Below are 20242 nucleotides of genomic sequence, written 5' to 3'. Positions count from 1 at the left end.
TGGAGGGCATGGACGGATTGAGGGTTGATGGTTCAAGGTGGGGGTGAGGGGTTCAGGGTGGATTCTGGTGATGGTAGCACAACTCAGAATATACTAAAAGCCACTGAATTCTACATTTTATTTATTTATTTGTTCATTTGTAAATGTTTATTTATTTTGAGAGAGAGACAGAGAGACAGAGAGCAAGTGGGGGAGGGGCAGAGAGAGAGGGAGAGAGAGAGAGAGAGAGAGAGAGAGAGAGAGAGAATCCCAAGCAGGATCCATGCAGTCAGCACAGAGCCCAACATAGGTCTCAATCTCACAAACCACGAGATCATGCGTGACCTGAACCAAAACCAAGAGTTTGACGCTCAACCAACTGAGCCATCCAGACGCCAGAATTCTACATTTTAAGTGGGTGGATTGGTTATACCTCATTATACCTCAAAACGCTGTTTTAAAACTCTTACTCTGTTTCCAACAGGTGACAACTGCCTGTGTGTATTTAAGCTTGCTTATTACAATCCTCGATCCATTGTATTTACTGATCCTCAGATCGGATCCTTAGAATAAGCATGACACTAAATTTATTTTCATGCTCACCTTTACTATGGGATTTGACAGAAAGCATTAAACCAATTTCAGCAAACTCGGAGGAGTTGGTTCTTTATGGAGTAAATATTGCAACCTTTCAGGTGAATTTATTCTTTCCAGGAACATAAGCTCTTCTAGACATTGGCTTATAATACAAATTGGATGGAAGCCCTCTTTCTTGTGGGGACAGCTGCGTAAGGAGGGCTCTTGTAATTTGCTAACCTCACAGCTCTCAGAGAGATAAGGTGAATTTTGCTTCCTCGGTTTTGAATTAATTTCAGTGGAGGTACGTTTACAGATTTTACAAATCCATTCCTATTTCTTTCCCTAAGAAACATCAATTATTTTTCACAATATCAAAGGCAATGTAATGGGAAAGTCATAAACTTCACCTGCTTGGCAGACAAGTCAGATCACATTTACATTTATGCCTGTGACCCTGATTCTGGGACCTCTCAGCCTTCTCAGCAGGAAGGCTGGTCAGTTTGGGGGTGTAGCCTTCCCTAATATATGAAGTCTTCCTGCGGTGCGTGGCTACGTCCCCCAGTCTGTCCTTCTGGTGCTTCTCCGGCTGCCTGCTGGGGAAGCAGAAATTCAGACACCCTACCCACACTCCTACTCCAAGACCTCACTGGCTGGTGTTGCTGCCTCCATCCCTGTCCCTCTAATGTTCCAGGTAGACCCAGCTCACTGGCTCTGCTGGCCAGTGGTGCAGCTGATGAGGGAAACAAAGGCAAACGAAAATTTTCCTTACTGTCCACAGCCCGTTGACAAGTCCCTGAAACAGACAGAGTGACATTCCTCGAGGAGCTCAACTCCCTCACTGATGACACTTTGCTAAGGGCAAAAGTCAGCGTTCGCTTAACATCCCGACCTCCAGGATCCTGTAAGTCTACTTTAACATATCAAAGTTCCTTTGGAAATGTCCTTTATCTCTACCGCCACCCACCCCCAAGATATAGGTTGGCAATCATACTCCAAGCTTATGGCCCGCTGCTATACATCTGAAGGGTCTCATCACGACTGAGGTTTTACTAAATAGTGATAGGTGACCTTTTCCTAACAGCAGCCAGCCCCTCAAGGTCCTGGAAACTTTGCTTCCAAAATACCTTAGAGACTTACACTGTCCCTAACCACCTCCCAACCTGAAGGTCAGTCACCCATCACAGCTCTTTCTGCCCACGGGTCCTGTCCCCATGCCCATGTTTTAATTGATCACCTTTTTATACCAAAGACGTCTCAAGCACTCTTTCTTGGCCATCAGCTCCGAACCGCACCACTCCAGCCCTGCATCACAGCTGTAGGTCTAGCCACAGGGAAGCTCCCACGGGGCCTCAGAACAGCAGCTCCTGTGGTGTTAGTGCCTGTTCCACAACCTCTGCTGCAGGGGGGAGCCAGGCCCCACCTGTGGGGTCCCTTAGTTGAGAGGGGCAAGGAGAGGCTGTGACCCATGGTACCAGGTGTCCAAGGAGAGCACCAGCATCCCACGTGCAGCTTTTCCAATTCACACAGCACCAAGCCCCCTAGGCCCGCCCATGGTGCCAGCAGGCTTGGGTGACCACAAGGTGGGCGTGTGCTCTTACCTGGGAGGACTCAGTTCCCTAGACTGGGGTTAAGAAACACCAGTGTGGGGGCGCCTGGGTGGCTCAGTCGGTTGAGCGTCCGACTTCAGCTCAGATCATGATCTCATGGTTCGTGAGTTTGAGCCCCGCGTCGGGCTCTGTGCTGACAGCTCAGGGCTTGGAGCCTGCTTCCGATTCTGTTTCTCCCTCTCCCTGTCTGCCCCTCTCCTGCTCACATCTGTCTCTCTCTCAAAATAAATAAAGATTTAAAAAAAACTTTTTTTAATAAATAAATAAATAAAAGAAACGCCAGTGTGACCACAGCCTAGGGGTTCTTTTCAGCACCTCTGTAAGTCCCTATTCTGGTTATCTGTCATCTACCCCCTCACCCCCCAAATCCATTTTGCTTATTCTCTGCTCTGCTTGGCCACAGTTGTGGCAGTGGCTGTTTTTGGTGGTTAAAAGTGATGAGGGAGCCAAAGGCAAGCTGAGGGCCAAACACAAGCTAACAATCCCCCCCACCCTACCCCCCACCCCACCCCACCCCTGCCCAGGTGGGCTCTATACAACATTCCTGAGACCCTCCTGGTTGTCCAAGCAAAAAGGAAAGGGAAAAACAAATGGTTAACTGATAGAGATCACAGTCCCGCAGGACAGGAGTTTCCATCAGTTTGCAACTGTTTTAACAATTTACAAGAAAAAAGGCAATCTCCAGAAACCTATAGCCTCAGTTTTCTGGAGCCCTAACATCACCCTCCCCTCCATAGTGATGCGGGGAACAAAGGCAAGAAGAAAATGTAGATAATATTAAATTTCCTTAAAACCTGCAGCCCATTGATAAATACTTGAGACAGGCAGAGTAAAACATTCCTGCCAGAAACTCCCAACTGTCTTGTCTTAATGTTAAAGTCTTACTAGAGGGAAAATAACTTTAGCTCAACAATAGCAAGGCCTCCGGTATCTTATGAGTCCTTTTTAGCAGATGAAAGTCCTTTTGGAAACCTCCCTTTTTCCTTACCCCTCTTCCCCTCAACTCCATAGTATATAATCAGTCACTCCTCACAACCCCAGTGCAGCTCTTTCTGCCCACGAGTCCTGTCCTGTGATTTAATAAAATCACCTTTTGCACCAAAAATGCCTCAAGCATTCTTTCCTGGCTGTCGGCTCCGGACCCCAACACTCCAAAACCGCATCAGAAGTACTATTGAAAGGCATATCTTTCAGGGCGCCTGAGTGGCTCCGTTGGTTAAATATCCAACTCGGTTTCAGCTCAGTTCATGATCTCATGGTTTGTGAGTTGGAACCCTGTGTCAGGCGCTGCACTGACAGTGCAGAGCTGGCTTGGGATTCTGTGTCTCCCTCTCTCTCTGCCCTTCCCCTGCTCATGCGCACATTCTCTCTCTCTCAAAAGAAAGAAGAAAGAAAGAAAGAAAGAGAAAGAAAGAGAGAGAGAGAAAGAAAAGAAAGAAAGAAAGGAAGAGAAAGAGAGAGAGAAAGAAAGAAAGAAAGAAAGGAGGAAGGGAGGGAGGAGGGAAGGAGGGATGGAGGAAGGAAGGAAGGAAGGAAGGAAGGAAGGAAGGAAGGAAGGATGAAGGAAGGAAGGAAGGAAGAGAGAAAGAAAGAAAGAAGAAAGAAAAGAAAGAAAGGCCCATCTTTCATGCCCCAGCTCTCAATCTTCCCTTCGGGGTAGCTAGAGAGAGCAAAATGGAGTCACTCACGTCAAACAGCAGCTTGTGTTGAGCAGTGATGCAAGCAGCCAAGGGTGTTGCAGCTAAGACCAGGTATCTTGGAAACCAGCACAGGCTGACGACACCCAGAACTGATAACCAGCAGAACCAGAGGAAGTCTGCAAAGGCCCAGGACTGATTAAACTCCTTTAAAACGAGAGGGTTTTTGCAGAAAACCATCAGACTTTCTAGATGCTGACCTTTCATGTCTGACCACATCAAAACTGCTGCCGAAGCCTATGCCTGGTTGATCTCTGAACGGAGAGTCTCCACTGCTTGAACATAATAAACAGCACTCGCCCAGAGCCGACCCAGAGCAGAGAGAGGCCCTTCTCAACCTCGCGCTCACTGACTGACTTCGCGTTTGGTTTGTTAACTTCCTACCCCTTGTTGTATTTTGTCTGTTGTGTGACTTTGTATTGTGCTTGGCTTTGTGTGACGTATAAGAAGCCAAAAGAAACACACAGTCCTTGAGTTGAGAATCCTGAACCTGCTTATGTTCATGTTAACCTTGTTTTATGATTGAACTAAGCTGACATTGTAGAAAGACACAACCTGTGTGTGTGCTATCAAACCGTGTTTGTGACAGTAGTCTTCACTAAATTCTCCCAGTTAAATCTTCTGAGTTGCCATGAACCTGACTCCAATTGCCCCCCAGGACTCTTGGGGAATCCTATGACAGACAAGTTGTTCCTCAAAATGATGATTTTGACTTCCCACCAATAAGACAGCTGAAGACTGAGCCATGTTTAATCTGACTTAGAAAAATAGAAAAATGTAACATCTCTTATGCATTAGCAATGCAGAGCAAATCCACACTGTTACCCAAGTTTGGACCCCTGTGAGCAATTGGGCTCTCCATCACTTGGCCACTCAGGGCCCTCCTGTATTCTTCAACACTCTGTGAAGAGATATTAGGTGCATAAGACTATTTATCACCCTCTCCTTGACTTTGGGCTCCAGGAGCAGAATCAGTGAAGGTCTGAGCCCCATGTGCTCAGGTAGGAGCCCAGTTCCTGAGACAGATCTGAGGTTGGTGCCTTTACTCGACAAGTTCCTGGTCCAGGCTGTTTTGATTATAAAGGGACTCATTGATCAGATATAAGCTCAGGTAGGAAAAAGCCATTGAATTCTGCCCTCCCGTCTCATTAAATTGTATTTTAGTAACTTGATATCACTTTCTGGATAAGCTGGTTACTCACATCTCCCAAAGGCCACCCACAGAATGAATGCTTTCATGGTTGTGGTAGGTGATTGGTAACAACTGCTTTAAATTTTTTTCATGTTAAAAAATAAAGCTGAGGGGCACCTGGGTGGCTCAGTCAGTTAAGCATCCAACTCTTGATTTCGGCTCAAGTCATGATCTCATGGTTAGTGTGACTGAGCCCTGCATCAGGCTCTGCTCTAAAAGCATGGAGCCTGCTTGGGATTCTCTCTCTCTTCTTCCCCTGCTCATGTTCACACACACACACGCGCTCTCTCTCTCTCTCTCTCTCTCTCTCTCAAAAATAAATAAATAAACTTAAAAAATAAAGTTGGATCTCTACCTCACATTTTAGTAAATTCCAGTTATAAAAATGCACACATTTACCAACCTATACAAAACTCCATAAAAGTCCTTGGGGGGAAAAATAGGTGATGCTTATTAAATATTGGGAGGTGAAGGGGTAGGCTTTTCTAAAATGACACCAAAGCAAGAAACCATTCAAAAATATGATGGGTTTGACTATATAAAAATGTGAAATCTCCATATGCTACTATTCACATGGATTTAAAAGTCAAAGCAGAAACTGAGAAACAGCATTTTGACATGTGAGAAGCAAAGGCATCACGTTCCCAGTGTATGAATAACTCTCACCAACCAATTGAAAGCAAAAATAATATTCCCGTAGAAAATGTGCAATGGATATGAAGTGGTAATTGACCAAGCTTTGCGAGAGGCCAGTGGCCTCACGAGAGGATGTTCAACCTCACTGGTAACCAAAGGAAATGTTTAAAAAGAAGAAAAGGAAAAAAGGAGGAAAAAGCAAACCACACACGCGCAGCACGGTCACACAGAACCCATGGGGTGTCTTTCCTCACCTACTAGATGAGCAAAGGTGAAAAAGACTGTAACACCCAGTGTGAGTGAGGGCTCTCGCACAGCTTCCCACATAGGGGTGGGATGAGTGAAGGTATTAGCACTTTTTGGAGGCAGTCTGTCACTATGTCTCTCAGAAGCCTTAATAAATGGATACCTGTTGACTTAGCAATGCTCCTGTTACCCCTGATCTGGCCTTGAGGGAAGGGACACCACTGTCTCCCTTGGCCACTCCATCCAGAACATGGTACCAGCGCCTTCTCTTAATTCCCCCAGCAGAGCAAAGGCCAGGCTCTCCGGAGGTGCTGGAGACCAGCCAGCAAGCACAGCATAGGCAGCCCAGCGTCCCTCACCGGGAAGCACCTACTTCCTTTTGGCCAGACACACTCATCACCCACCCCCCCCACCCCCCCTGGGGATCACCCTAGGCCTCTCCTTATGGCCCAGCTGACCCAACCATCAGCTCCAGAGAGAGCACGTTTTTACACCACTCTCTCCATTCTTCACTTCCCGCCCCAGGGCAGCTGACAGTGGAAACTCCCAGTCACTGCAGAGGCAGCCAGGCCGCCCTCGCTCACTGGAACAGGGTCTGATTCTCCAGCCCCATTAAGATAACTACAATATATTGCAAGATCTAAGCTCATCTGTGGTCGTGTTATTACATTTTTAATAGTGAAAAGTGGAAACAACCTACAAGCCCATCAGTAAAGAAGCGACTGCATAAATGATGAGACCTCCATACATTAGAACGCCATGGAAAATGATGACACAAAGCTATATATAGTTGTGTGGGAGGAAGGGGTGGGAAGATCACCTGAGCCAATCTGTGCAAAGCGTTCAGGACAACACAAAAAATACTCAGGAGTTGTGGATAACTGGAAAAGGGGGCTACGAGGCCGTGTTACAATCCAATAGCATTTTATTATTTTCTGAAGTTTTTTTACTTATTTATTTTGAGAGAGGGAGAGGAAGAAAGAATGGGGAGGGGCAGAGAGAGAGGGAGAGAGAATCCCAAGCAAGCTCCTCGCTGCCATTGAGGAGCCTGATGTGGGGCTCAAACCCGTGAATCGTGAGATCATGACCTGAGTCGAAACCAAGAGTCGGACACTCAACCGACTGAGCCACCCGGGCGCCCCAGCATTTTATTATTAAAAAATATGTATCTTTATGTGTTTATATACCTAGAAAAATATATGGATGGGTGTAACCCAAAATGTTAAGAGTGCCTATTTCGAGGTGGTGGGCTTAGAGGTGGTCTTCTCCTTCACACCCATTTGTATCTTTTATATTGTCTGTGTTATAATGGTCATGTAATATTTTATCTTTTTTTTGAATGATTCAGGAAATGGACAAGAAAAAATATTTCAAAAATGCTCTGGTCAGCTTTATCTTAGCATGAGAAATCTTGACATATTAACTTGGTAATATAGCACAGTCTATGTAGTACTCAGAAAAAAAAAAAAAAACGATTTTCACTTTTTTAAGGTAGAATAAAACAAAAACTTTCATGTTTTTAAAAAACGTTACAATACTTGGGAACCATTTAGGGGAATGTGACCCCGGGAAGTTGGTCCTCCACCAGCCCCTGAGCTGGAAGGCACCAAAGTGCTTTCTTTGCAGGTACTCCTCTGGGGTCACCTGGCTGTGGTGACACAACCCAGAGCTACCTACAAGTAGCTCTAAGCTGACCACCTTATGCATGAGAGGAAAGAGATTCCTTTCTTGTCAGTTCCAGGTAGAGAAAAATAAAATCCCTGGGCTGGGCTTGGGTCCTATGCTGATCCCTGAATCAATCGTATGACCAGGGGAATGCAATGTGTCATAGACAACTTTGTTCTTCAAACCCCAGGACTCCTTTCTCTCTCTCCTTTGGTAACAGTAATCACATTTCCTTTGGAGGCCCATTCTGTCCTCATCCCTTGGGGTTCTACTGAGGTTGTCAATCTCTACACTCAACTCTAGGTCCCAGAGACAAGCACTTGAACTAATACTGGCCAACCCATGAAAAACCGTCCTCCTGGCCACAGGGCCTGGGGACTCAAATGAAACAGGACCAGTTGGTCCTTCTGCAAGATCCTGTCTCGGGATGCCTGCGTGGCTCAGTCAGTTGAGCCTCTGACTTCTGCTCAGGTCATGATCTCATGGTTTGTGAGTTCAAGGTCTTCATTGAGGGGCTCTTAGCTGTCACCACAGAGCCTGCTTCAGATTCTCTGTCCCCCACCTCTCTCTCTGCACCTCCCCCGCTCATGGTCTCTCTCTCTCTCTCAATACAAAAATAAATAAACATTTAAAAAAAGATCCTGTCTAGACATTGAAAGAAGATATCCAAGGACATTTCCCTCCTCACCTCCATCCCCTGACACATGGAGAAAGATGCCCTGCAGTGGGAGAGAATATGCTCACTACACAGAGGCAGAGATGAGCTACGGCAGAAGTAGGCTCGCCCTCATTAGAATCCCCATACCTGGTTTGATCAGCCGATAGCATTCCCCTCCCTAGACTTCCCAGTTATGCAAATGATGAAGTCCCTCATAGTTTGAGTTGGGTTTCTCCCATTAACCGATTAAGGGGCCTGGGCTTGGTGAGATCTGAACCATGTGCCCACGTCTATGATCAAAGAAATAGGTCATGGAGATTGGCACACCCCAATAAAACCACAGGGTTGGAGTGGAGGAGAGTCCCCCAGAGGAGGGGCTACTGAGCAGGGGCAGAGCAAACAATAATAGCAAATGAGTATTGAAACATCATTTATTGGGGCACCTGGGTGGCTCAGTCGGTTAAGCATTGGACTTTGGCTCAGGTCATGATTTCACTGTTCATGAGTTCGAGCCCCGCATTGGGCTCTGTGCTGACAGCTCAGAGCCTGGAGCCTGCTTTGGATTCTGTGTCTCCCTCTCTCTCTGCCCCTCTCTTGCTTGAGCTCTCTCTCTCTCTCAAAAATAAAGATTAAAAAAAAATTTTTTAATAAAAGTTCAAATGAAAGTAAAATACAACTAATTATAATTAAAATGAATCTTACAGAAGTTTTAAAGTAATAGTAACACTTATATGGAAAAACAATTGTTCAGGACATTTCTTTATTTTTTTTATTTTTTAAGTTTATTTTTTTGTTTGAGAGAGAGAGAGAGCACAAACAGGGGAGGAGGCAGAGAGAAGGAGAGACAGAAACCCAAGCAGGCTCTGCACCATCAGTGCGGAGCCCAATGTGGGGCTTGAACACATGAACTGTGTGTGAGATCATAACCTGAGGTGAGCTCAAGAGTTGGCGCTTAACTGACCAAGACACCCAGGCGCCCTAAATTTTTTTTATTTTAAGGCAAATCCAGGAGAATATCTACCAGTCTACAGAACACATATAGCAGTTGTCAAAACTTTATGGTAGGAGCAGTTGGGTGGCTCAGTCGGTTAAGCGTCCGACTTCGGGTCAGGTCATGATCTTGTGGTTCATGAGTTCGAGCCCCGCATCGGGCTCTGTGCTGACAGCTCAGAGCCTGGAGCCCGTTTCAGATTCTGTGTCTCCCTCTCTCTCTGCCCCTCTCTTGCCCAAGCTCTGCTCTCTCTCCCTCAAAAATAAATAAAACATTAAAAAATTATAAAAAAACCTTTATGGTAGAACATATATTGAACAAATATATATACATCTGATACATAAAAATATATTTTAATATACAACAAATCAAGTGAAACTTTTTAAATGAAGAAAGAAATAATTATCACTACATCCATATGGGAAATGGAAGGTAATAATGGCACATGAATAACAAATCCTTACTCATACTATTTACCACAGAACATTCCAGACAGGTTAAAGTTAGATATTCACATGCATACATACACACAACCATTTAAAAAAAACACACAAAAAAACAACAAAAAAAAAAAAAACCCACAACAGAAGAATAGAAACGTATAGGCTCACTCAGTCTACTGAGACATGGGGGTCAGGACAAAGTGTGGGTTTGAGAGCAGACAGACCTCTGAGTTTCGGTCCCACCTGAGGTGCTTACTCAAATACTTAATTCTATGAGCTCAGTTTGTTATCTGCTTTCCTACCTGATGTAGGTAAAAATTCACAGGAATCAAAGCCACTTCGTGGTGCCCACTTTTAGCTTCTGCAGTGGATTTTTCTAGGCTGGGTGCAGGGGGTGCACTCTGGCACCTTCCCAACAGATGGCCCCTGGGGAGAGAGATCTGAGTGAAGGAACCGCCCAAGCATGTAAGTAATGAAAAGTATAAGAGGCTATAAGAACAAAATACGTTTTTTAGATATTTTTTTGAGTTTATTTATTTTTGAGAGAGAGAGACAGAGAGAGAGTGCACGAGTGCGCGCACAAGCAGGGGAGGGGCAGGGAGAGAGGGAGACGCAGAATCCGAAGCAGACTCCAGGCTCTGTCAGCACAGAGCCCGATGTGGGGCTCCAACCCATGAACTGTGAGATCATGACCTGAGCCAAAGTTGGACGCTCAACCAACTGAGCCTTGAAAGCGGCCCTAAAATACATTTTTTCTAATTTGTAAACATCTGTATGTAACCATAAAGAAAAGCAATGGAGTGAAAGAACATTTCAGGGTATGGAGGAAAAATAATAAGCATATAAGCATATTTAACGGATTGATAAAAATATTTTTGAAAGCGCTTAGAAATGAGAGGAAGACAACTTAAGGCAACTCTGAGGGTCTTGGGCAAATACAAACAGAGCGGCAGCATTAGCAGGAGAGCTGGAAAAGAATTCACCAACTATGTACCACTGGCCCAGAGCTAGCATGAAGCTACCAAACCACAGGGCACTCACACCATCCAATCTTCCAACTAGCAATTCCTCTGATTAGAGAAAAAAAAGAAGAGGGGAAGGGAGGGAGGAAGAGAGAGAAGGCAGGGTAGAGGCAGAAGGAAGGGAGGGAGGGAAGAGAAAAACTCTATTTGCGTGGAGGTGTTTTTACCTGTATAATTTGCATACACATCACACTTAAGCAGCCCAAATCCTGACTGTGAACGATTACATCGCAAACTATACAGCTCCATGGAAAAGGTTATACAAAATACTGTTGCATGAAAAAGTTGATCACAAGATATCATATACTCTTGGATTCCAACAAGGCTCACATTTTCCCAGGAGGATCTGAAACCTGAAGAAAGCAACAGGCAGATCGTGTTATATTGGTGGAGGTATTTAAACATTTTGCTGTTGGTTTGACTTTTCTGTTGACCTTGCACTATAACATTGGGTAAATATATTATACACACTCACACACACAAAAATGGATTTATTTTTTTTTTAATGTTTTTATTTATTTTTGAGAGAGACAGAGCATGAGCAGGGGAGGGACAGAGAGACGGGGAGACACAGAATCCGAGGCAGGCTCCAGGCTCCGAGCTGTCAGCACAGAGCCCGACGCAGGGCTCGAACTCACAGACTGTGAGATCATGACCTGAGCTGAAGTCGGACACCCAACCGACTGAGCCACCCAGGCGCCCCACAAAAATGGATTTAAAAGAGAACATTTATCACTCCACCCAAATGAAGCTTGACTCTGCCCAGGCCATCTTGAGGCTACGTTCCTAGGCCTCAGCCTGAGGTTTCCAAGCAAGTGAGAGCATGTGTGCGGAGGGCAGAGGCTGGCAGGGCCAGCAGCCGGGGCTCCTCTGTGGGACACAGCTGCCCGCAGGGTCCTGGCCTGGCGAGGCCTGGGGAGCGTCTTATCGCATGAGCTCATGTGAAAGCCCCACGCCTCCGGGTCTCCAGCGAACATTTGCCATTCCTTTCCTGTCACCACCCCGCTCCGCGCTTGTGCCCATGAGCTCATCGTTGCTGGGCAAGTCCTCCTGGGGTCAGATAACTGCCAGGGGCAATTCCTTTCCCAGCCTCCTGCCCCTGCCCTGTGCCTCCGACAGACGGAGCGGGCCCTGACTCCCACTCTGTGGTTCCACACAGAACAGAGAATTGTGTGAGGTCAGCAGAAGTCTGGGGGGGCTTGACAGAGCTCTCCCACCCCAGCCCGGCCCCTGTCCCAGCCTCGCCTTGGTCTGGGAACTGCTCAGCCAGTGTGACCAGACAGACCCCACCTGGACGCCAGGCCCTGCCCATGTCTGAGCCACCGTCTTGTTTCTGTCTCAGTCCCAGACTCAGCAGCAACCTCGGGCCCAGGCACTGCCTCCCAGGTGGGTGTCAGCCAGAGGAAAGGCTGGGGGAGGGGAGTCCCAAAGCTGTGAGGATCCCCACCCAGAAACGGAGGCTCTGTCTGTCCTGCCGGTATGAGGGAAGGTTTCTCAGGTGAGAGCTGGTTCATACGCTCGGTCTCATACACGAGGGACCCCTGTGTACCAAGTCTCCTGCTGCTGAGAATCCAAGGTGAGGCTTACTCATCTTTCTCTCAGGGACAACCGAAAAGAGAATGACCACCCCTTTTCCTGTGAGTGTCACCCCTTCACTTTCAGAAGCTCGTCCCAGCCAGCTGAGGCCTCAGACCACCTAATTCATGCTGCCCCCTCATCCCCCGCGGACAGGTCTGGTTCCCCGATGCCAGAAGACCTCAGAACCACACTGTTCCCAACCAGTCTGGCCCCATCCTTTCCAGACCTCCCAGAAACTGAAGAAGGAAAGAATGGGAGGAGGGGACCGTGTGGTCCCAGAGAAATGGCTGCTGACAGATGGGACAAAGGCCCCAGAACTCCGAACACCCCCCCACGCACACACCCAGAAAATGGCCACGAGTGGCAGAGGAGCTGTGTCTGTTTCTCTGCCAAGCCGCACGCCACATTCCCACGGGAGCCACTCGGCACAGGGTGGAGACAGCTGTTCCCCTCAGCAGATGTTCTCGCGGGAGGCAGGGGAGCTCACTCCCAAGCCGGATCCTCATGACTCACCCCGTAGGCCTAAGCGGCCTGCTGAGCCTGTGACGAAGGCAGATCAGACAGCCAGTGGGGGGCCCCATAGCCTTCCGCAAAATGAAGCTACTAGTAGCTTTGCCGGCACCTTCCTGCTGCGAGGGCAGAGGCTATCTCTGTCCCTGCTGTCCCCCTAAGGCCGAGCACGATGCTGGCCTTAAATTCCTGTGCATTTATTAAGCACCTGCCTTGTGGCTGGCAGTATGCAAGGAACGGAGATTACTGAGGTAGACATAGGAGCTCCTCGCAAAACTGACAGATGGTGGCATTAAGGTTATGACAGTGGCATGCACAGGGGCTATGGGACTCAGGCTGGGCCCCTGTTGACTGTGCTGAACCAGAGGAGAAGTCTATGGGGCCCGTCAGGCCCAGGGAGAGCCTCGGCCCTCAGAAGGTTCATCACACCAGAAGATTCCCAGGCCCATCCCGCGTCGTTTCGGATCCTACCAGGTCCTTCTGCCAGAAACAAGCCTGTCCTGGAGGTTCTCCCACCTCAGCAAGGCTCAGAAACCTTTCCTGACTGTCACACACCCTTCTCCGTGAGGCTCACCTCCTGGAAGGTTCTCGCTGAGCAGTCCCAGCCACGCCACCCTAGTCTGCAGTCCACACTACGTGAAAACTCAAGGAGACAAAGAGAAGGTGGCGTGGCCAAGATCCAGGGAGGGTCTAGCGCCAGGGAGGGTATGAGGCCGGGATGTCCAGACCATGACGCCCAATCCCTCTGAGTCCAAGTTCCCTCAGGGGGTAATAGGAAGGGGCAGGATCCCACTGTCTGGGCTGCCGGATCCGGGCACTGTTCTCTGAAGCCAGGCACCCTGTCTCCCAACCCCTCTACCTCCATTCCTGGCCCAGCTACCTCCCAGCTTTCTGGATTTTCTCATAGCACATCACTCACCACGCTGTGTTTCTCTTAGTTGCGTGAAACCTATTCTGCCTGAGAAACTCATTTGGATTTAATGGGGTAAGAAGGTGTTGAAGTTAGAAATATTTGCTTAGTTTAGCAATATGTATAAGCTCATGTCACCTTCATTTTACTGAAGTGAAGCCTCCTCACCAGGCTGTGAGCTAGATCAGGCACTGATTGTACAGAGTCAATGTAATATTTTTAATCATCCCCTCCAATAATTTACAACATGATTTTTCGAGACAACATGGCCGGCACGGTTAGTCTGGACCCAGTCATTGAACATGGTCCTGATGATTTGCTTTGTTATTTCCTTAGGGGAACCACTCAGTCCCTCCACACAGTTTTCTTCTCCAAATATTGTCCCCTTTGTCCTTCTACCCATCTCTGAAAGTGCATGAGGAAGACCCGACGCCCCCAGATGTCCTCACCCTCACATCAGGGACGTCTGGGGGAGCAGCGGGCCTCTGGCAGACTGCTTATTCCAGGAATGAAAGTTTGGAGGTCCAGCAGTGGGCACCAAGGGTGTGGGTTGTCCTGGGGATCAATCAGGGTGCTTTCTTGCAAGTGACAGAAACGGACCGGCTGAGTAAAGAAGAGGGATTTATTAAAGGGCATTGGGCGGTCTGAGAAGGCTGGGAAACAGCTGATCCAGGACCAGTCAAGCTGCAGTGGGTCTGTTGAGGCCTTCCAAGATATTCCTGGCCACCAACACTTATGATAACACTGGGTCAATAGCAATCCTGACACAGGATGGTGGATTCTATCGCTACCACCCATCATGCCCTCTTGGATGTGACTAAGAGCAGTCCGCATGGCACGGACTTCTCTGAGACGATGGCTCCCGATTTAAAACCCAGGGGCTCCGAGTCACAAACCCCTGCTCATCTGCAGGTCAGGCAAGCAAGCATTTGGCAATTCAGCTTCTCCCAGGGGGCTGAGAAGCCAGGCAGCAAAAAATCACTGATATGCGTCCAGTACAACGAGACTGCCTCCCCTCCTTACCAACTCCCTAGAGCCCAAGATCCTGAATCATCTGTTTGATTAGAAGTTCTGAACCCTATTGAACTCTACGCTAGAGCCTCCCCTCTTACGTTATTTCACCCATGAGGCAAAGCCACCCTCATCTGGAAAGGAAGGAGCCTTCTCCTTGCCCATCCTGCGCTGAGACGGAGGGACCGTACCGAGCAATCCAGGAACAAAGGTTTGTTGTGTTCTGCTGCACATTGGGCCCAGAAACAATTCACACAGGCACAAGGGTGGTTTCCAAACAATATATGGGCTTTGGGTTTTTTTATTATTTTTAATGTTTCTTTGTTTTTGAGAGAGAGAGAGAGTGTGAACTGGGGAGGGACAGAGAGAGAGAGAGAGAGAGAGAGAGACGCAGAATCCGAAGTGGGCTCTAGGCTCCCAGCTGTCAGCACAGAGCCTGACATGGGGCTTGAACTCACCAACCAGGAGATCATGACCTGAGCTGAAGTTGGGCACTTAACCGACTGAGCCTCCCAGGCACTCCGGGCTTCAGGTTTTTTTAGGGTGGCAGGGCTTGGGCTTAAAAGTATTTTCCAACCCCTGGGGAGCCCAGATTGCAAGAAGTGTGTTCCCTCCAACCCCTCATTAGCATCTGGCTTGGTTGTGTGTCTCTGGCTAGTGTTTCTGGCCATTTGCATTTTGGAAACTGCTCACCAGAAAGTGGTTGATGATCACACACTCCTGAGACAGAAATCCACAGAGGACTTTCAGGCTTGGGAAACCCAAAGGTGGGGCTCCCTCAGCCGACTGGTGGCCCTGAATCCTGATAGACCAATCCTATAATCCCTTCTGTGAAGGGGCCAAGAGTCTTCTATAAGACCCTTGGGGCCCCTTCTACCCACATGGGAAAGCCCCCTTCCTTGAAGACTGTGGACTCCGACAAATCTGAAACACAATCTCCAAGACCAGACAGTAGAAGGCCTCCTCCAGGTACACTCCAAGAAGGCGAGCTCACTGTAGGGACCTCTATAGCAGCAAGAAGCTCTGCCTCTTTGGAAAACTCCATATGATCAACATTTGACCAAAGCCCAGCCGGGGCAAGCCAATCTCCAGGACACAGACCCTGGCAGCAGACCTGTCCCTTCTGGAAACATCTGGCGCTCGCTCCATACCGAGGTCAGGATGCTGAACCATCTTCGGTTCAGAGGGCCCCTCGCCTTCATCTCCCTCCTCACTTTCTCAGCGTTTAGGCCTCGGCCTCTACTCCCTCGCCTGCTTGTTAAAAGCCACGTGGGGAGCAGTTGTTCCCCCCCCCCCCCCAAGGAACTGAGCCTATCTATTGAGGCTGTCTGTCAACCCTATCTGTCTTTTATTTTTGAAAAGGGAAAAAAAAAAAAAAGGAGGGATAAACTCTGACGTCATGAGCTTGCGTGGGACAGTGGGCTTGGAGGCCATCTGGAGCAGGTGCTGGCAGGGCCCCTGGGAAAGAAGAAGAAGGGCAGCTGGCTCATCAGGTGGGGGTGTCCTGGGGTCAAAGACCTCATGGCACCATTAGGTTAAGCTTTCCTGGAATTTCTGGCCCAGGAAGGATAGATGAGTCTTCCTTGGCCTCCAGCTCCTCTCTTAAAGCCAAGTCCTGTAGGTGCAGGACTCCTGGAGGAGGCACCAAGCGCCGGAAGACCTGGCCAAGCTTTGATCTCTGTGTCTTCTGTGGGTCTCCCCATCAATCGGTTCTGAGGAATCTCAGGGGCACGGTGTCCTCCCCCTCCTCCCCGGGAGTGCGAGTGACATTCAGATGCTTCTTCTGGCCCAGCTGCTCGTCCTGCCTTTGTCCAGGGGTTGGAAGCCTCTTGTCAGGCGTCCTGGTTCACTCTGCCCCCGTCCAGGAGGCAAGGACAGCTTTTTCGCAATTACAGGTGGTGAAACTGAAGGCCCAGAGCAGTGATGGGACTTGGCCCGGGTCCCGCTGAAACTTCCCTGCCCGGCCTCCATAAGATCTGCTCACCGCCTGTTCAGTGTCCTCTCTGGGAAGTTATGCAGCTGGAAGGGGGCCCCTGGGATGAAATAATTGCAGAGAAAACAGATGGGCTGCTGAGGATTCCTCCCTTCCTCTGTGTGCCTGAGAATCCTCCCGCTTTGCCCCAGGGCCAGGAGGGGGCGCTGTTCCACATGGAGCTAGTTCCCACCCCCTGGGCAGTCTGGTCTCAATCACTCCTTCCCCAGCCTCAGATAAGCCCCTATGCACACCTTTCTCACCGGAGGAATACTCAAGGCCCCTTTCATGTTCCATAGGGTCCTGCTAGCAGAGTGGACACCGACTGTTCCCAGGAAGGGCGCCTTCTGTGCAAGACATTCGCCTTGCCTTCATGGAGGAGAAAAAGGGGAAAAGGGCCCACAGGAATGGAGCCTTTTCTCTCCCTGTCCCTGCCTTTCTTTCAGAGGCCCGGAAGGGAGGAGAGGGTGCCAGTCTTGTGACTCTCTGATGCCTGGGGTTTGGCACACTTCAAGCTGGCTCTGACTTTCCCCAATCCCTGCTCCCTCTCCGTGCCTCCCCACAACTGACCACTCTCCCTCAGTCCTAACCTTCAAGCTTGCTTTCTGTCATCACCCTCAAGAATACAATAGGCTCCCACTCTTGCCAGACAAGCCCCTCCCTTGGCTGACTCACCTCTCTCCCAAGCCTGCATCTTCTGGATACCCTTACCTGAAGCCCCCACCTCACCCCCAGTCTGGGCACGTAGGGCCCTGCAATGTCACAGGCTGCCCCCCTGCTTCCCTCAGTTTTCCCTTTGGCGAAGTCACTCATTTTCTTTTACTGCAGCCCTCTAAGTCTGGGTGCACTACATGGTTAGCCCAAAGGGCTGCTCTCCAACTAGATTTCCCTCCTTATCCCATCTGTCCTCCTGCCTTCTGGGTCTCCCTCCCCACCCCTCCGCCTCCAGCCTCCACCCTACCACCAGCTCTGCACAGACTTTTCCTCTCCAGGAAGCCCACCCAGCTAGCCCAAGCTGGGGGAGCTGCCCTCCCTCCCCACCGTTGTCCTTTTCAGCGTACAAACCTAGTGTCTGTTTCCTGGATTCCTTCCCTGCAGGGATGCAAACCCACAGGCTTCCTGGGTGCTCCATGGACACTTAGGGAACCAGTGGGCAGATAAATGACACATAACCAGATTCCCTACAGCACTGCGAGACTCCCAAGGCCCAGTGGACTTTTCTCTCTCCTTTGCCATCAGGAGGAGTGTTCACACTGAGCATTCCATAAACTGCCTCCAACAGCTCCTGTTCAGCTGCTCAGTGGGTCCAGCTTTCCCAGGCCTGGCCCCTGGGTCAGAGCAGAAACAAGCAGACCTCATGTGGGAAAAGCAGGAAGGAGGGACCTGAGTCCCCGTTCTAGACCCAAGAGGGAGAGAACTTCCTCTGCAGCTCAATGTGGGAGGAACCCAAGGCAGTTGCGTGCGGACTACCTCCTTTCCGGAAGGTTCCTCCAGCCTAGTCCTTCAGCTTCTATCCACCCCACCTCCCAGACCCCAGCTAAGTGAGATTGGCTCCACAGCCTGCCCCAGGGAAGCCTCGCTCTGCAGGTAACTCTTCCAGGATCCGGTCTGCCCCAAAGGACCATAGTCCAGTGGTCAGAAGCGAGGGCTCACCAGAAGTTTCCACTTCTGAATAGGAGAAGTAGAGTCCAGGGTGTTGGCTCTGCCCACACTGGGGTGGGGTTGGGTGGGGTCCATTTATTTAATTTAGTCTCAATGCTCAAAGAGAGGGGAGACTTAGATAGTTACCCAGCTGTCACTAAGTGCCTCCAAGGGACACCAAATACAGGAAGAACCAGCCTGAAGAAGAGACATTCAGACAGAAGGAGGTGACCAAGGTGCACCGGAAGCTTCCAACCTGTCCTTAATAAGGGGTTTCAGAGGATGTGGCTGTTGTCCCCTGGAAATGAGTTCAGTGACTGGGTCTAGACTCAATCTGCTCGGCTCCTTAAATAGATGTAAATAAAGCAAGTGTCAGAGACGTTCCAGATTGGTAACATTCCACTTTGATCAGTAGCCAAAGAGGAGAGAGGACTTCCATCACTCACCAGGAAATGCCTCCCTCTTCCTCCTTCTTGTTCCTCTTCCTTACCGCTCAAAGAGGTGCCACACCATGCTACCACGGAGCGACAATCAGAGGGGGCTGCATGGAAGTAGTGAATCAACTCACTAGAACTCCCAAAAGGTGTCCTGTCAATGTCTGAATCCTCTTCTAGACTCAAATTCTGCTACCCCCAACTGAGGGCTCGTGTCAGTTATTTCCTAAACAAAGGGAACTTGGGCTCCGTGGCTCTGCAATTTCTTACCCAGAGTGCCAGGTGGGATGGGGAGAGCCTGAAAAAAATGGTGGTGCTATTGCCTCCTGCCTCCAGACACGGGCTCCACTGCTGGAGCCATCCACATGGCACCTGATTCCTTCGGCCCTTATTTTTTTTAATGTTTATTTTATTTTTTGAAAGAGAGAATGCGAGCAGGGGAGGGACAGAGAGAGAGGGAGAGGAAGAGAGAATCCCAAGCAGGCTCCGCATTGTCAGTGCAGAGCCTGATGCGGGGCTCGAACTCATGAACCGTGAGATCATGACCTGAGCCGAAATCAAGAGTCGGATGCTAAACTGACTGAGCCACCCAGGTGCCCCCTCCCCCTGCCCTTCTTAACTGCCACCGCCCTCTGCCTCAGGCACAGCTTTCTCTCCCTGAAAAGACTCATCCAGACACCTGCATCCGGCTGTGGTCTTCGTGCCTAGGGACAACCACCATGCCCCTGTTGTCTGCTTTCCAGCAGAGTCCTGCTGGGTGGCTTGGGGGTCATACAGTTCCGCACCTCACTCAGTTCTTGAGGTGCCCAGCTCTCTGCCTCTGCTGCTCATCCCGAAGGGATTCCTCAGAGTCCGGGGAACGAAGACACCCTGCCCAAGGAGAGGGAGTTCCCAGCGACAGGTGTACCCGACTTTGTCCCTACAACTTTGACAGAGACCTATCTAAGACTGAAAAAGCAAAGGCAATCACCTGTCACCGCTCAGGGAAGCCAGACGGGGCTCCAGGCTAGGTAAAGCTCTCTCCCCGTGCGGTGCAGGTGCACAGGACAGGGAGAGAACATCCCCACCCTGAGGTTCCTCGCGTGGGTGCAGACAGGGTCAGGCGCGCGCCCGTGAGCGCACCGGGAAGCTATCCGCCGGGTCAGACTTTGGGCGGGTTCCACGCGGCAGACCCACGCTGAACGCGAGCTGCACGCACGCACCGGCACCGGGATCTCGGCCCTCCGAGCCCACCTCGTTTGCAATTCACTCTCAAACACACCCTCAGGCAAAAAAGCTTTCACTGTCCGGTGTAGGACTTGCGCTCCCCCCTGCGGCCCCCGGCAAACCTCGCTCTCCCTGCGCCTCCCGCCCGGACCTCCGCCCCATCCTCTGCCTCCCCAACTTAAAGACTTTGGTGCAATCTAAACTCCCCAGTAGGTGAGAGGTGGAGCCGCAGTACCAGGCCTGAGCCTGTCTGGTGCCCAGGAAG

At 49.7% G+C, this 20242-nt stretch overlaps 1 long non-coding RNA gene across 1 annotated transcript; it reads left to right on the top strand.

The window, feature by feature from the left end:
- Positions 1–11945: 11945 nt before the first annotated feature.
- Positions 11946–18868, top strand: LOC122241482. Its single transcript, XR_006221650.1, has 3 exons — positions 11946–12101; positions 14748–14935; positions 16996–18868. It is a non-coding gene; the product is annotated as an uncharacterized LOC122241482 (long non-coding RNA).
- Positions 18869–20242: the final 1374 nt, after the last annotated feature.

The sequence above is a fragment of the Panthera tigris genome, chromosome C1 (genome assembly GCF_018350195.1).
Source record: "Panthera tigris isolate Pti1 chromosome C1, P.tigris_Pti1_mat1.1, whole genome shotgun sequence".
NCBI classification, from domain to species: domain Eukaryota; kingdom Metazoa; phylum Chordata; class Mammalia; order Carnivora; family Felidae; genus Panthera; species Panthera tigris.
Note: the sequence above shows the minus strand (reverse complement) of the source record. Positions and strands in the feature narration are given on the sequence as shown.